This window comes from Pavona decussata, unplaced genomic scaffold (assembly GCF_977016875.1).
Source record: "Pavona decussata unplaced genomic scaffold, jaPavDecu1.1 SCAFFOLD_353, whole genome shotgun sequence".
NCBI classification, from domain to species: domain Eukaryota; kingdom Metazoa; phylum Cnidaria; class Anthozoa; order Scleractinia; family Agariciidae; genus Pavona; species Pavona decussata.
Genome location: NW_028145734.1, coordinates 944,317 through 963,103, shown reverse-complemented (window position 1 = coordinate 963,103; position 18,787 = coordinate 944,317). Strand labels below are relative to the sequence as shown.

At 38.3% G+C, this 18,787-nt stretch overlaps 1 long non-coding RNA gene across 1 annotated transcript; it reads right to left on the bottom strand.

Moving 5' to 3' along the window:
- Positions 1-4,773: 4,773 nt before the first annotated feature.
- On the bottom strand, positions 4,774-10,522 carry LOC146453075 (uncharacterized). The gene is made up of 2 exons (XR_014859591.1): positions 10,244-10,522; positions 4,774-5,058 (listed from the first exon to the last, which is right to left on the bottom strand). It is a non-coding gene; the product is annotated as an uncharacterized LOC146453075 (long non-coding RNA).
- Positions 10,523-18,787: the final 8,265 nt, after the last annotated feature.

Below are 18,787 nucleotides of genomic sequence, written 5' to 3'. Positions count from 1 at the left end.
CAAAAACACTCAATACAAGACTAAGAGCGACTTAAACACTTGGAAGAAATTTTGTGAGTCAATGAAAGAGTCGAGAGCAATTGAAAACATACCTGCCAATGAGCTCGACCTTCTTTTGTCTAAATTTTTTATCTCCGTTCGTAAACAAGATGGCACCGAGTACGAACCGTGTACATTGAGCGGCTTCCAACGAAGTTTTCAACATCACATGCATGAAAAAGGAATTCTGATCAACATTCTTAAGGATAACGAGTTCTCTAAGTCCAGAGAGGTTCTTGCTCCCAAACGAAAGAACCTGATTCGCCAAGGAAAAGGAAACCGTCCAAATGCCACAAGAGAGCTAACTGAAGCTGAAGAAGATGCACTTTTTGAAAATGGCCAGTTCGGTGTTCAGGATCCTAACTCATTACAAAGGGCTTTTTGGTGGTTTCTTTCCCTCCATTTCGGCTGGAGGGCTCGAGATGAGAGCCGTAAGATGTGTTGGGGTGATGTAGGCTTGGCCAATGATCCAGAAACCGATTCTGAATACCTTGTGTGGAAGTCAGAAAGAGGCAGCAAAACACGCACCGGACAAGATGGTGGCCATCAAAGAGCCTATAAACCGAAAGCGTATGCAAGCAAAAACAAGCCAAGATGCCCAGTTGAATTTTACAAAGTGTCTCGAAGCCATCGTTCCGAAGCCATGTTAGATCCAAATGCTCCTTTTTATCTCGCCATAAATCACCGACGAAAACCAAGTGAGAAAGTATGGTATCTGGATAGGCCCCTCGGAAAGAATGAAATTGGCAAGTTCCTCAAAGACGCCTTTGCTTCAGCCAAACTCGACGAAACAAACAAGAAGAAGGTTTCTAATCACTCCGTTAGGAATACCAGTGTTGGACGTCTCCTCGAAGCAGACGTTCAGCCAAATTTCGTTGCACAGCTAAGCGGTCATAAAAATTTGAAAAGCCTCGACAGCTACCATTCAGCATCTCTCAAGCGACAGCAAGAAATTTCTACTGTCCTGAATCGTGGACCAGATACATCCGCTCAGTTCGAAGAAAACCAAGTCAGTGCCTCCACTACAGCTCAGCAAAATGTCATCACAGTCCAACAAATGCAACCTCAGGCAATTTTTGCCGGAGCACATATTGACAAGTTTGAAGGCTGCACATATAACATTAACGTTTCCTGTAGTGATCAGTCAAAGATTGCAAGGCTGAATGAGAACTGATCGCTGAGCGATCGCGGCACAGACAGGCATTAAAATTTGTTGCACTTTTGGTCGCATTTTAGAAAATTTTCATTGAGCCTGTAGGAAAACAACGGTTACTTTGTCTTCATTCTTTGACGAAGTTTGTACAAAGCTGTACTTTGAACAGATATTTTTGTCCCGTTTGGACTGGAGACTAGTGACAGAAGTAAGCCAGCTAAATGCTTGAGCCCGCGCAGGGGAACAAATATACTTTTTTCCTTTTGATTTCCTGTTTGGCCATATAATAAACATCTTATTAACCGAGCTAGGTCGGTTTGTATGGGAGAATCTTGACCTCGGTCGCTGGTACAGACCTCACTGCGTTCGGTCTGTACTGGCGACCTCGGTCAAGATTCTCCCATACAGACCTTCCGCTTGGTTAATAAGAACTAAGTCTTAAACAGATATTATGGCCTCGGAAACTTTGTGTTCTGTGCGGATGACCAAAACTGCAATAAATATTTAAAAAAGTGCCTTTGCTCATAAATGAAATTACTCTAGAGCACTGAAAACAAACTATCAAGTGATTTATCAAAAGAAGAAAAAAAAAAAAAGCATAATCAGTCATTTTTATCGAGTTTTTTTTTTGAGTACTCACAAGAGGAACTTGAAAAAATGTGGCCAACTCTTTCAAGTTTATTCAGCAAGCTGGAAAAGGACTCATTTACTAAATATACTGTAAATAAAAAACGATGTTTTACTGTCACAAAAGACAGTGATGGCCAACGGCGTGATTTGCAGCCAAGCAAATGTAAACTAACTAATTTACTTGATTTTATTAAACTGTGATTGGATTACAGTAACTGAGACCTAAAAGGGAGATGTTCTATCTTGTTCCTCTCGTTGATAAAAGTCGAGCGACTTATCAAACCGCCGTCCGATTTTGTACCACGTGACGTGTTTTGTCCAAGGAGACGGCGCGGAAATGAACACTGAAAAATAGATGACATTCCTACTTTGACTAACGACCCATTGGTGGAACGGATCTCATCAGAAATGATTATCGGCGGATCAGTAAACTGTGATTCATGCATATAAAAGAAATGATCTGGCCAGCATAAGCAGCGGTACCCCTCCCTGGGAAGGGGTGGACAGTGGTTACTCAGGTATATTAGTGACTGGGAGATGGGGAGAGGTTTGGGTTTGAATTGTAATGATCTGAAAACCTTTTTGGGTTTGAAAAATTTGTGATGGCCTTTGGGTGAAACATTTTGGTAAGGAATTTTTTTGGTGGGGGCGGGGGGAGGAGAGGGTTTTGACCTTTTTTACGTAACGAAAAAGGGACTTTGTTTGCTTTGAAAAATTTGTAGTGACTTTTTGGGGGGCGAAAGATTTTAGTAAGCTCTTGATTGGGGTTTGACCTTTTTACGCAAAGAAAAAAGGGATTGTTTTGGGTTGCGTTCTGGACCGTTGGACTTTTTTGTGTCAGGTTCAGCCTAAATGGACTTTTTTTTGGGTTCATTCGTACCTCCCCGTGAGTAAAATTCCCTTAATACTGCCCTGGGGTTCTATTGCTCTATCTCCTGGTCTTTCAATCCAAAAAAAAAAAAGGGAAATTAAACAAAAACGAAAAATAAAACAAACAAACAAACAAACAAATAAGCAGTCTTTCCTTTCACACTGCAGTCCACTGTAACATGTGCATTAAGAGTATAATAATATACACAAGGGGAACAGTCAGTTGGTTTTCCCAAGAATCTCGATGTTTCCCTGAGAGGAAAAAAACTAAGGGACTAGTAATGCACTATTTTGCTAATTCAACAGAATATTCCTTTCTTGGCATTTCAGCTGTAAAATCTTCTGTTTACATTCCTCACTAAATGCTGTGAGACTTAAGGTCGATTTAGACGGTACAACTTTTGCTTACGACTGTCGCATGCGATTTCTAGACCGCGCGCTGCTCGCGTCATGCAAAAGATCCCACACAACTCTCGTCATTCAACATTGCCTATATCTACGATTGTCGTAGGATTTTATAAAATCCTAATGCAAAACGCACCTAATGCATCATCCTTTCGAAGACTTTTAACTAAGTTAAATTTTAACAGCTGTCAATGCAGCAATTGTCTTTGACCTGATTTATTTTTATTTATTTATCTTTATAGATAGATGTTATTTTTTAATTTAATTAGTAGTTGTTATCTTTTTTTTATATTGTCAAACACTTTTATCATGAGCCTGTGGCTCGGGGGACTGGGAGACCACCCCCTGTGTATTTGACATTAAATAAATTACTTACTTACTTACTTACGACATTCTTTGTGACGTACACGAAAGTCATAAGGGAGTTGTAGGTTTGATTTACACGAAGCTTGTCGTATGCGACAAAATCGCCCTTAAGAAGTACACTAGCTAGCGACTTTCTGTTGCTTTTCAATCCTTTTTCGCTTCCTTCAGCCGAAACTTATCAGTTAGGACAGCCAAATACCAGACAGGAGAGGTTTTTGTGCATTGTATCATATTTGGACTACCCTACGTATAGTTTTGTTATTTTGTTCCGTGATGGTGTAACGAACAAAACACGCGCGCGCGCGGGAGAGTGTCTTCGTGGGAGGGTTCGCGGGAGACGACTTTCGCGCGGGTTCGCGTATTTCGCTCGCTGTGCTATCCCTGAGAAAGATAACTTACATAAGAAACTACTCGTATTCTGCATTGACGGCCTGGAGTGGGCTCCATATATATCTCGCATTACTGATTTCGGAGAAATAAATGCCAACTATCCACTGGTTGACATACACTAGACAATCAGCCAATTTACAGTTGCTTGCTTACTAACCTGGCCTTTGAGTAGAAGCGAGGCTGGAGGTGACTTTGTTTTGATGCAAACCTTACTTCCTTTTCAGATGTAAATATTGTTAAGTTCTTGTGCATGCTAAAAAGTTTGCATTTACATTAAAAAAAAAAGCACTGAGGTTTAACCCCCTGAAGTCAACACCAGGCTGGCTGTCAGGTCACTAACCACACAACTGTAAATTGTGCTATTTATTCACCTCAGTGATGGTGAATAGTAATCAAAACAAAAGTAACTGTTTCCCTAGGGGCCAGACATTAAGTGCTTTGTTATACAGCCATAGAAAAAAAAATTGAAAGAGATCAACATACGAAACCTTCAAAGCTCCATGTGCTACAAATACATCGTGAAGTAGGATGTAGAGTGGAACTAACCGACGATGCATGCAGTTGAACGGCTTCGAAAAATCTTAATCATTTAATATGGCTTTTAACATTTATTGTAACAGTTGCTCCTGAACAAGCTCGTGCATGAAAATTCACATCTTATTTTATCCCGCAAGAGTAATAATTGCTGAATTGTGCCACGCGCGGGGTGCAGTCAATTTAATTAAGGCTCTGTGATCACTAACCGGGTAATTACAGTCGGAGTGATAGCTAGGGAAACCACAGTTATTTTTGAAACATTATGGTAGCTATTTACCTCCAGATCGGTGAATTTCATTTATTTTTATATGACCACATCTTGACGTCTAATATATACTGTAATGTACAGTTAAAGGAAGCGATAAATAACAAAAACAAAAACCTTACATTGAATACAGCTTTATTTATTTTCCTTTTTACTACAATTTTACAGATACGTAAATTGTACAAGCTATGTTCATTTTTTTGACATTGGTTCTGAGATGACACTCAGTAGAATTAAGCGTTTCGTTGTCTTCTATAAAGTTTTCCTATCATTCACATTATTGTTCTGCACGTTGCTGCTTCCGTTCCTGATCATCCACGATCGTCTTGGTGAAGGTCCGTTTCCTTTGCAGTTGACAGGTTTGTTCGGCGACTTCACACATGTACGCCAAACCCCGTAACGCCTGAGACGAGAAGGGGGGAAACTGAGACAAAGTTGAGTCCTTTGCGTAGCCTACCCCCGCCCTCCCAACCTCCCACCCAACCCCAGTATAAAATATTACAAATGACTAAAAGAACAACACAAGGCAGAAACGTCACACAGATAAGATAAAAGATAAACAGTATTCCTTTACCTTTTCCACCTCTGGCTTTGATTGACTTTTTTTCGTGAGAAGGGGGGGGGGGGGGGGGGTGGAGGGGGGCGAGCTGCACTGTTTACCTCGTCTGACAGTATTGGTCACGAGGACAAAAGAACGAACAACAAAACAGTGCTCCTAGACACACAAAAAAAAAACATTGAAGCTGCAGGGTCCAGCGAAAATAAAGCTTAGAACAGGTATATGTCTATGATTTGCACGATTTTGTTGCGTTATTAGTGACCTGGTTATTGAGTAGAAGACATTATAGAGTTGACTCAGTTGTTTTGATACAGCTATTTTGCTTCTCTTCAAATTATAGACTGATTATGATTATAAACTAGTTAAGCTACAAGAAAATGAATTTGCACAAGAAAAGCAAGAAGCTTTTCATGTAAACAGAGTCAATCGTAGCTTTGCTTCCAATCAAAGGCCTGGTCACTTTGTGCACAATTATAAACTTTGCTTTTCTGTGAAGACTTTATGTAGGAGTGGTTTGAGTAGGCCTCGAATTCGAAAATAATGATCAGAAAACTAGTTAGTATAAATCTGTAAATTAGTATAGCGACTTAATAGCACGACGAGATGTTCAAATGCGCTTTACAATATGAGGACACTCTTCAGATCAAATTGGAATTTGGAAAATGTTTTTGAATGTTTTCTCATAATTTAAATATCATTAAAATAAGGTGAAAGTTTGTATCAAAGCGAAGCTCACTTCACTAAAAGGCCAGGTCAGGAAGTTCGTAATGGTACAATGTGCTAAAAGGAAATCTAAAGCAGACACAAAACTGTTTTTGTTTATCATCAGAGGGCAGGGATGGCGCAGTTGTGAGACTCGCCTCCCACCAATGTGGCTCGGGTTCGATTCCTGGACTCGGCTTCACATGTGGGTTGAATTTCCTGTCATGGCCCGTTTAACAAACGGTTTTAATATTTGCTTCAACATGCGTTCAACACTTTGTTGAACCAAATGTCGGTTGCGTTTGAACAGGTCGTTCAACATTGGTGAAAGCGTAAAAAATGTTGAAGCTTATTGAAACGGTGTTGAATCAAATTTAAATTGGTCTAAACTTTCATTCAACATCGCTTCAACATTTCCTTCGTTCTTGAAAATATTGAATGGCGTTCAACTTTTGCTGATCGAACGAATGTTGGGCAAATGTTGAAACCGTTTAAACAGGCCTTTAGTTCTCGTCCTTACTCCGAGAGGTTTTCATGTCTCCGGTATCTCCAATTCGATCTGGGTTATTGTCAAGCACTTTATCATGAGCCTCTGGCTCTGGAGATTGCGCAAGCATTCCCCGTGTTAATGACAAAAAATAAAATACTTTACTTTACTTTAATTATATCATCCGCGGTTTGTTGTCTCTTGTAACACTGCAATCACTGAATAGCCTTTTGTAGAAATTGATTTTTAGTTGTCCTTCTTGCGTGAGAAGGAAATTAAATACAAGGAAATTGGAAACGTGTTTACAATACCGATTCTTAATCGATTAAGCTGATATCCGTCATGGATGAACATTTTGAAAAGAGAGTCGGTACATCTAAAGAAAAGTAAAGGAAATAAACATCTGGAACTTGAATATACACGAGGAAATAAATCTTAGAGCTTGCATTTTCAAGATATTCTGTCTTGGTTTTCTAATTTTGAAAAATGAAGCCTCTTGCTCGATAGGTAGATTGTGACTTTATGAAGTGTTGCGCTTGGTCAATATTCATAATTTGAAAAGTATGCAATTCAAATATTGGCACAGGCTATACTGATTTCATACTGTGATCGCATAAGCTTGATTTTTTATACAATCTGTACTAGACTTAGCATACGCATATCACATGCAAGGAGGAACGTTTGCAAAACTCGCTATAGTATTCTATGAGATTAGAGAAGCAATTCTGTTAAGGAGACGAAACTGTTATAAAAATTCTTAATCGGTTAACGTGGCATTTGACACTAGTAAAACCGTTTTAAATCATGAATGAGTATAAATAATATATTATCACTTATTTACTTGAAATATTGAATCCACTAACCAAATCAAAAGCCTACATTTTACTGAATACTTTGTACAGTTTAGTTTGAACTTTGTCAAATTAGATTTTATACCTCCAAAAACGGTGCCATGTTTGAAGTGAAATAACTATATAACAAAATTAGCTCCGCTTTTTTCAAAGTCAAGTTGCAATAAATGTAAAACCAATATTAGCGGAAATAAGACAATTTTCTATTCTCTTTGGCAAGGAAAAAATCTTCAAAAATGATAATGCGTCTTTATGTGAACCCATATTTGATGGTAAAAAAAACCCGTGGTATTTCTTGAGTCACCTGATTCCGGAACTGAGATATCATGTCATCTAGCTGATGACAAAATGAAGCTGATCTTTGATTTAAAAGAGATTTAAGATCGTCAAAAATGAACCATCAAACTAGGGATTATTCAAACCAGTTGCGTGTTGCGCTTTGCCGATTCTTAGCGTCATCTCAGCAGCCATTTTAACAAATATCGATTAAACCTCTAACACCTTGCGTTTCTTATCAAAAGATACACATTCTTCAAATCGATTAAGATTGTTTCCAAAACTCAAGTTCAATCAAAATCGCACGTTGCCTCGGGGTTTAATTCACTTGTACACTTCCCGTGCTTTGATAAAGAAGCGTTGGCGTTTGGGGACTTAATTAAAAGAAACTTCAAAGAAAACAGAAAAATATTATTTAATGAGCATCTTTTCAATTTTCAGTTGTCATTACTGAAAACGTTCCTCATGTTAATAAGTGCAAATGATCATAAACAAGCCAAACCACGCCAAACATCCAGTAAATTGCCTTTTCAACGAAAATGTTCCTACACCTGTACAGTCAACATCGGCGATGTTTCCGTTACTACGAGGCCATCAGTTCTTGCGGTAAAACACCCCGGAAAAGGAAAAAAAAAGGAAAGAAAAAGAAGAAAGATTGCTTTTTTAAACTATTAAATGCATGACCTCTGCGAAAAAAACCGTGTCAGGTTAATGGTGCCTACGATGCTTTAAGAGAATAATCACAGCTTTTGTCTCTTTATCTCCTCCAATTTAATTACAAGTCTAACAAGAAATTAAATCAGTTTACATACTATTTTTAACTTTTGTTATATCGACAGAAAACATCAAGTGCTTCAAGCCGGCCTTTGTGAAAATTTATAATGATAAAAAAAGTTGTTAAATCGGTGAAAGGAAATTTCATCGCCGGTGTACTTTGAAATATTTGTAAAGAAAAATTCTAATTAGAAATCTTTCTAAAGAAAAATGCTCATTATTATTCAGAAGGTTTTTGAACATTGAAGGTAGTCATGATAATGAAGCTAAAAACTGCGTTGTTCTGTTTCATGGAAGATTGACAATGTAAGGGGAAATCAAATGAATAGGTAAATCTAACAACTTTTTGATCTTAGAAACAATATTTCAGAAAAAAAAGTATTTGGTTTAGCCCCAAACAAAGATTTGAGATCAAAACGAACTCTATGGCAATACTTATCTGGGCCCATATTTGCATTTAGATTAGAAAATTGTCAACAAAATATGTTGGGCTGTAACTTTAAAAAAAGAGACGAGCTTAACGATCTATTATGACACAAAGCCTTGCAGTATGATAAAAATTCAGCTGTTTAAAGTTGCGTAACGGTTACAAGCAGCTCAGCTGACGAAATTCGTCCGTACGTTTTCTTCACCAGAGGGCGTGGCCAAGTACGTACACATTAGTTTTTGCATTGGATGGACTGTTTTGTTTCTTTTCCCAAAGTTTGCTCCGTTTTTCTTGATATAAAAACAGATTAAACTTATACCACACAACATTAAACAACTTATGCCATAGCCTAGGACTAGGTATAACGCGGAACCTCTCAGACGAAAAGTGCAATAAAAAATATAATAAAAATTCTAATGCAAGCGACAATCTGGTTACACAGTGATGATCTACGAGTGGACGAAGTTTCCAGCAGATTCTGATTAATCCTAATTAATAATCTCCCAATTGGAGCACAGCATTGAATGTTGTAATATGTTGTAATGTTGACACTACGGACGAATCTTTAAGTACATGACTATTCGAATGAAAACTACTGAGAATTTTTTATACTGTACCGTGGCACTGTTTATCACGCCGCACCTGTAAGGTGTGATTTTATACCTTTTTTAAGTCAATGCATCGTCAATTTTGTTCCCATAAAACATGTAAATGCATGAAGAGCTTAGCACAATTTAGTGGAGTATTATCTCAAGCTTGGACGCTTGGACTCGAATGAAAACTATTGAGAAGTACTGTACTGTGGCACTGTTTATCATGCCGCACCAGTAAGGTGTGATTTTAGAGCCTTTTTGAGTCAATGTATCGTCAACTTTGTTTCCATAAAACATATAAATGTATGAAGAGCTTTGCGCGATTTAGTGGAGTATTATCTCAAGCTTGGACGCTTGGACTCGAATGAAAACTATTGAGAAGTACTGTACTGTGGCACTGTTTATCATGCCGCACCAGTAAGGTGTGATTTTAGAGCCTTTTTGAGTCAATGTATCGTCAACTTTGTTTCCATAAAACATATAAATGTATGAAGAGCTTTGCGCGATTTAGTGGAGTATTATCTCAAGCTTGGACGCTTGGACTCGAATGAAAACTATTGAGAAGTACTGTACTGTGGCACTGTTTATCATGCCGCACCAGTAAGGTGTGATTTTAGAGCCTTTTTGAGTCAATGTATCGTCAACTTTGTTTCCATAAAACATATAAATGTATGAAGAGCTTTGCGCGATTTAGTGGAGTATTATCTCAAGCTTGGACGCTTGGACTCGAATGAAAACTACTGAGAAGGACTGTACTGTGGCAATGTTTATCATGCCGCACCAGTAAGGCGTGATTTAAGAACCTTTTTGAGTCAATGTATCGTCAACTTTGTTCCCATAAAACATATAAATGCATGAAAAGCTTAGTACGATTTAGTGGAGTATTATCTCAAGCTTGGTCTCTAAATATGTTTGTTACCTGATCGTAATTCCGCTTTTTGATGTTCCCTGCTCCAGCAGTAAAAGCTTCACTCCTCTGCCATAAAACCGAAGAAAAAACAACGATGAAAAGTAGAAAAGCCAATCTTGTATTCATTTTTTTGCAGACGGTTAGTACTCTTTAGAGACGCTCGGGACAGCTTCAGGTCTTTTGAACGGGAGAATCGTGAAATACACAGCGAATTTCTCCCCTTTTATGCTTGCTTGCCTGCTGCTAATGCCTCGTTTTATTTGCAAGATTCTTTGATCGTCCGCTCTTTTCAAGCAGTGCATTTGAAATGGGCCTAATAGCTTGCACAGTTTTTGTTTTGACTTAAGTGAAACAATTGGAAAGACGTTTTTCCGTTTCCGAAACTGTAGGCCACCGCTCTACACAATTAAAACTACCAGATCACCTAGCCTCTCTGTGAGAAATAACTTTAAAATAGGGCTCGAAATTTAAGGCTTGTAGATCTATTCTAAGGCTATCCCCATTTCCCAACCGACTCAATTAAAAACAAAAAAATAAGAACAAAAATTCGAATGTTTTTGCCTTCTCCCTTTATCAGTTATTTTTAATTTTTGTTTACTACCCTTTGATCTAAATCAGTCGTCATGACGACCGACCGACCCACTTTCATAATAGAACAAGAGTTCGATGGGAAACGAACCATTTTACGTGAATAGGGTATTACTGCATCGTATTTTTTCTGAACCTGTTTAATTGACCTAGTTTTGCCTTAATGGAGTTTCAAAGAAAAGATAAATCGTGTTGAAATTTCTGATAATTTCGTTTCATTTGTTTTGTTTTCTGTGCATAAGAGCGGTTCGCGTGCAGCCCACTCAACCCTACAACAAAGGCTGAACTGTTCTTTTGTTGTGACTCAGTGTTAGTGTTTCCTGCAGCGTGAAATGTTAAAATAAAGTGTGAAGATTTCCTTAAATAATTCTCTGTACAATGTTCTGTGCTAAGATTTCCCACATTATGAACTGAAGAAAACAAGGTCTCAAAATTGAAGTGAAATCAGACAATTGCTATGGGCTTAACGATTGATGGTTTTAATCAAACGGAAAAGTTGCAAGGCTAGTAGTAATGGATTTCTGAAATAATTAAATTAATTAATAGAATTGTGCGTACCTTGGAAACCCAGATTTCAATTAGCTTTGTTTGTTCGGCTAACATCACAGTTACGAAATGGCAACACAACACAGTGAGTACACCATTTTGAACTGAAAGAAGCTCTTCAAAGATAAAATTCAATAAGTTTTTCAGAAATACGATTCAAGACAGAATTCGAGCCGCAATGTAATTATGTTAATGTTTGCTTTCATGTCATAATCTCTGCGATAATGCACTGTAATGAAATTCACCTTTTGAAAAATCTGCCGATAATTTTACTTATAGGGTTTTGTGTTGTATTTTCGGTGCCATTTTCTTGACAATGACTGATTGCCCATTATAATATTGTAACTTTAACGTGCTTTCTTTACAGTTTTCTGTACCTTGAACCCGATTTCCTGTTTTGCAGTTGATTACACAGTAAAATGCAATATACCTTACATTTACGAAAAAATAAAAATATTCAGGGTTTTTCGGCGTACAGTATTTTGACTACTTCTATTGTTTCTGTAGGTCTCAAGAGAGAACAGAGTTAGACATTCGTAGACAAAAGTAGAAATTTTGTACTGTCGATAAAATTAATTACGATTCTCCTTTATCTTAATGGATTATTTATTCTCTATCTTAAGATTATGATCAATAAAACTGCACAGCGACTGAGATTTCATGCTTGAGTGAATCCAACCCCCAAACGTAAGAACTCTGACCCCCAAAGTAAGGATTTATAACCCCCAACCAAAGGAGAAAAAGAAAAATATTGTGGTGAACATAGAAAGCCCAAGATGAAGCTTAAAAAATTTACTTTTCTCGTTACCATGAAGACAGTTTAAAATGTGAGTAACTTTTCCTCTGCGAATCGGAATACCTGGGGATAAAATTTATTTAAGCTTCTGTGTTAACTGGATAAACTTTCCATTCGGCATGACTGGTCTAACTTTTCTTTCAACGTAAATGAACGGATCAGCAGCAATAAACGTCTCTTTGCCTCATTCTAGGATGACTCAACGTGTTTCAGATATTTTTTCGTTTTCTTTTTTTTTATCTGGATGGAGGTTGAAAGCGGTAGAAGGAAAGAATATGAAGGTTGATAGCGTTAGGGTAAAAGAAAAACTTGCTTTTTCTTTTTAGTTAATTAAAACTCACAACGGCAGTCGCAAGCTGGAGACCAGCGACAATAAACGTGTGCTTGAAGCCTCCGGGTATTCTTGGAGTGTGCGGATTGACGTTTCGAAATCGAGATCGAAGATGTCTACGGTGTCGCGGGAAGGAAATTTAAAATTGGCCTAACTTCAGCTGTATATTTGTCAGCTTGAAAATTGACAACACCTGGATGAAAGGGAGCGCACGAAAATTGAAGGAAAAAGGAGTTTAGTAACTGAAATGGAGGAAGAGAAGGCGGCGATATCGCGGTTCGGCATGTACGAGGGAAAACTGAGGACAAAACTGGATACATTGAACTTTGTAACGAAGAATTGGATTGTCTTCTTTACACAGATCACTAACCTGAACAGGAAGTCACAGCAAAATGACCAAACACCGGCCAAATTTCAATATTGAAAAAGCAAATCCTTGCCACGACAACTTTAGTATAGTTGTCGGCGTTTGAGCGACACGGTGATAGAAACGTCCACATTTCCCTTGAGAACTAACCAAGCTTTGTCTATACGTTGTCACTTAATCCTGTACAAACTGTAAATTACACAAATGAAAGCATGTCAATTCTGCCAATGACTAAGCTACGAGAATTGAAGCATACATATTTAGTTTCTGCGGCAAATCATAGCTCTTCGCCCTTGGAGTTAACTTTGCATCACCTTAGCCTGGTTTTGAGCCCCTGCAAGCGTTGATCATACAGCCTGTTAGGTCATCTTGGTTCTCACATGGCAATGCACGCAAACTTACCTCCCAATGATGGTTGTCTCGCAAAGTGAAAATGTTGGAAAACCTCTTCCAAATGCGGAAGCATTTTTAGTCAATTAAGCAGTTGCAGTATCGCTGTTTGAAGATGGTATATGGAAATAGACTTTCCTAGTTGGGATTAAGTCGGCATTTAGGCACAACGGATCAAACCTTGACTGCAATGGGCTGCAAATATTTAGCGGACCCAACCCACCTGAGAATTTAGAAAGAGCTTGCAAGAGTCCATTGCTAATGTTCCTTTTAATAAAAGGAAATGAACGTGCTGTCAATATTATTGGGTCCAACAACAGACCTTAATTAAGATTTTTTGAAATTAGTGTCGAGGAAAGGAAAAAGTGAAATGGGTGGATAAAAAACAGTCGCCCTTGACATGAACTTTGGACTCGCCAGGGAGCCATTACCCAAAGAAACACAGTGAATCAAAGAAGGGTCCCTCTAAACCTTGCAGCGTCTGCCACTGCGATTGGATCTAGAAAAAATACACGAAGTGAAAATGCAAAGTATCTAAGCGTCCTGAAACCTCAAAATGCCTGCTTAATCCCCTTGGGGGAACAAGATATTTGGGTCAACATGGCGGTCTTTGTAACGTCTGAGATGACTATGCGAGCGAAATTGCAGTAGCAACAGCTGAATCACGTGAAAACGAGGATGTGTCAGGGCTGAAGGAAAAGGCAGTAACCAAATTGCCGAAAGGTATGTCTCACTCGAAAAAGGGCCTGGAAGTGACACTTGTTCATGGCAGTCTAGCTAAGGAGCTTGAGCCTGATGGGTAAAGTCGACCTCGTAGATTTTCATTTATTGAGATGTCGCTGCAAGAGTCCGTTACTTTCGAACTGTAACTGTTTATTGCAAGGAAAAGAAAACCCAAGCCTCGAACTTCAATTAAGAGCAATTGTCGACAACGTGTACATATAGTTTTGTGATATACTTGAGGTGGACAGTGATAGGCCCAATGGGGGCAAGGAAGGAAGACGATCGCAACTTTTCAGTGGACTTTGCAAGTAAAGGACAATATTGTCAAGAAGTAGTTCTCCACAATTTAGAGAAGCATATGACTTAGCTGGTAAAGAACCAAGCCAAGTGGAGAACCAAACTAAAGCAACAAGCTACTTGCATGTTGTGTTAAAGCTAAATGCGACACAAGAACTGCGATGATGATGATGATGATGGTGATTATTATTACTATTATTATAACTATTACTTTTCGCTGCAAAATCTACGGAAACACTCGTTATACAAGCTAACAAGAATCTTAACCTAAAGTGTATGAAGTGGTACTAGCAGTTGGTAAAACCCAATAAAATACTAGGGAATCGGGGTGTGAGACGGTCAATTCGCCCCGTAGTAATGAATCACAAAAATGTTATGTTGGTTACTATTTTAATTTAAAAGTTTTAACATGCCAGTTACAAACATATGCATCTGTTGAAATAGAAGCTCTTATTTTTTATAAAATCTAAAGAGGTCATAAAATATAGTTTAGATGATTCATCAAGCAGTATTCTTCATCTTTTGACAGTCGTTGAATCGGGTACTTGTAACTAAAGGCTTGAATCTCGTCTGTATTCCTCCAAACATGGATACACTTTTTGACATAATGCCTTCAGTGAGTTATCTGGCAAAAGAATGAGATATGAAACACGTTAGTGCAATGAACGAAAATGACAGGCCATGTTCTCATCACTTTCAATTGTCTGGTTGATAATGTATTGATAACGTAAGAAGAAATGACAAATTGATTACTCTGAGATTGAAAGGATTGAACTTATATTTGCAAAATGCTGGGTTACTTCCATTCTTTGTTTTGGATAATCTAATAGCCCTTGGTGATCATTAAGATCCGCTCTCCCGCATAGTTATAAACCGCGCAAAAATACCTTTGTATTAGTAGGCACCGTCCTTCAGAACCCTAGTTTCTCGTACTATCCCGATATGTGCCGAACGTATGCGAAGTATGAAACAGGAGGCACCGTTCTTTAATGGCTCATTTTGGCATCTCCTTTAAGGATTAAAAAGTCAAAGAGATGAGCGAAAAAAGCGTTTATCCAAATCGTGACCTTACACTTTGGTGTTACGATAAGATAAGCCGACTTTCAGCGGGAAGTATTTTACTTGAGAAAATAAAATTTATATATAAAAACATCTCAGGAAAACTTGTTGTTTGTTCACGTTAAGAAGATTCATTTCCCTAGTCGACACTGAGTCGTTTTCTGGACAACTGTTACCCGATAAACAAAGTTTAAATCTCTTTATTCGGCGAGATCATTAAAAAAGCAAAAAGAAATCCATGCCGTTCCTTGTTTTCCTCCCTTCTTCTTTAAGTGCTGATTACTTACCTTAACTGTCCCAAATTAGAAACATTTTTGGAAACCGGAATCTACGTGGTACCATGAGCACTAGCTTTCAATCGAGTGATAACTACTCTAATTTGGATTACGCACACAGAACTAGCATGTATAATAAACAGTATAACAGAAACGTTTTGTTAAGTACTTAGTTTTCATTTTGAATGGCCGCTTTGAAGTACAAACTCAAGGGTTAGAAATAACTTATACAGAGTAATAAACACTGATCACCACAGGAACTGCTCAAATTAATATAGCTTATATTAATTTTCATGCTTTAGGTCATGTTTAAGAATTTCGTCTCCAAATCCAAAATCCACAGTATTGTGGAATTAGTGTTAGAAGATTTCGCCCAGTGACAGTCACTGACTCAGTATCAGGTCATTTTTAATTTCTGGGCTGATTCTACGTACATTAAAAATTACTTTGATCAGATCTCACGAAACGAGGTTGCCTTTTGAACTGATGAAAGGCCCAGATACCATTCGAACTGACTAAACATTGGGCCACATACCTGTTTATCGTCGGCTAATTTTCGTGCATCTGCCCGGCTGCGATTGCCCTTTCGGAAATCTGGCCTTCTTGATCCTGCTGTAACTGCGCTGCTCGAAGATACGAGAGACAAAAGCACAATGGCCAGAAGAATATATGCGAATCCCCTACTCATTTTTTTTAAGACAGATAATAATGTAATGTTATTCGGGTAGAGAAGGTTTCTATTGGCGTCTTGCTCAATGCCACAACGTTGGTAAAAAATGCGATGGGTTCCTGGTGAAGCGTTGCCTTTTATACTTTTTGTTTGGCCAAAGCTGTTATAGGTTGGCCGTGTGTACGAGAGCGTGATACCTTCAGTCGGAGATAAAAAGAGGTATCCGTCCGTCGCCATCCGCACGCATCCGGTCCTCGTTTTACAGATACCCGATAAAAAGCGCTTCCTTAATGGGAAATAATGTGAGAAGATTAATTAGGAACAAAGGAGAAATGATACATATTTTTTAAAGTTCCTTGTACCTCGTTATTTCCAGAGCTTAATACCGCATTTCTGCGGAATAAAATTTGCCGTTTAGGGCGCTTTCCATTTGTCAGACTGGTCGGTCCATAAATGGAGTGTATTAATTTGAATTCTACAAAATGTCACATTTTGAGAACATATATAAATACATGTATATATCTAGTCTGCGTCATTTTGAAGCCATTCAAAAAACTGTGATATAAACCGTCGTTCAAATTGGTGCATTTCGTTTACAGTTCTGGCAAATGGAAAGTACCCTCAGTTTCCTTCTTACAAAAGAATTTGAGGGAATCTTGATACGAGTTAGCTGAATTGATAAACAGTTCAAAAACTCATTACAGTGCGACTACTATTACCGGGGTCACTTAAAACTGGCCAATCAGATCATAGTAGGATACAAACTGTGTATAATGCCAAACTTTTGGATTATAATTGTTGTTTTCCGTCTACTCGTGATTGGTTCAATCGGCTTTGGTTGAAATTCATTGTTCGCGTCCCACAATCTGATTGGCCAGTTTTATTTAAGTGACCCCGGTAACAGTAGTCGCACTGTAATAAATCATGAGCCCATTGACCTATTGAATGGTCGATAAAACATCACGTGCAGTGGTTTTAAAACCCGATAAAACCTCCTTCTTATAGACCTCTTTCATAATGGTGGGCATAATTAGTATTCTTTTATGTGCATGCAAATAAGCCTTCTTGACCTCGCTTTTGAGTGAAAATACTTTTGTTTTTACACATGCTAGCGAGGCCAGGAAGGCTAATTTAAATGCATACAAAAGAATAACAATTAAGCCCTCCATTTATGAAAGAGGTCTATTAGTATGCGGTGTTTAATGTTTTTCCCGTATGCTAATTTCCAACGTTCACAAAAGCATCATTAATGTAAACTCTCTTGACACACGCTTTTCCAGGAATGTTTTTGAAGCCGTTCAAAAACTCGCAGCACGGTTTTATCGCCGGGTCTAAAACCAATCGGCTGCGCATCGTGCGTTTAAACACGATAAAACTCTCCTGCTCATTTTTAAACGTTACTTAAAACGAAAGGAATATCAGCACCTTGGAACTGAAAGCATACTCGAGTCCTTCGTACGTCAATTGTCCAGTGCGTCGACGAGTATAATGCTTGTCCGCACAGAAACATCTAAAGATTCCTTCGATGACATTCAAAAGAGTTTATGTGATTCAGCACCGGTGTGGAGCCGATTTGGGTTTGGAAAATAATCGAGGGAGTGGCTGCTTTAGTATTCGTGAAGACCGATGGGATGTGTAAGTTGGTTCCTTTGTACTCTTCGTAATTCAGAAAAGAAGCAAGAGAGACAAGAACCGGCATTAAACGATGAAAAGCAACACGACACCGGTAAGATTGTATCACCACATGACCAAGAAAGTCAAATTTGTGATCTAAAACCACTCGGCTGCTCCTCGTGGTTTTAAATCCCGATAAAACACTGCTGCTTGCATTTTAAACACTACGTAAATAGACGGAGGGGACACAGCGGCAAAATGAGTGCGCATGCTCCGCAGATTTGTGATTTGAGCGAGAGTCGATTACGAATGCTGCACTTCAATCGCCAAATTCACACTTGTTACCACAATATGTTTTTGTTTGAATACGATATGTGATGGAGGAAGTTCGAAGGAACCTTTTCTGAAAGCGGCAACCTTATCTATATTGATTTAGGCTTATACCCGCGAAACGAAAAAAAAAAAAAAAGACAGTGGGAATTTTAAAAATGCCGCCATTTCGGCGTAAGATTGCTCACGCGTGACGAGCATGCGCACTCATTTTGCCGCTGTGTCGACGGAGGGTGGATTATATTCGACTGATCATGAATGACGTCCCAGTTGGTAAAATTACTTAAAATGCTAGTTAACTGCTCTTATTATTTAAATGTACCTTATAGTACTTGTATGAGAAAGCAGGGTAGAAAAATCTGAGTTTATTTGGGAGTAGTTTTATTGTAAAATTTTATAGAGAATAGGCGTCCAAAATCAGCCGGCTGTAAAACAAAACGTCTTTATTCCACAAATGATGACGAGTATTTTGGTCTTTCGTATATATTTCATTTCCGTTTATTACAGCAAATTTATCATCCAAATTTAGAAAAACTGGTGAAACGTACGTATCCCACGCCAAAGAGA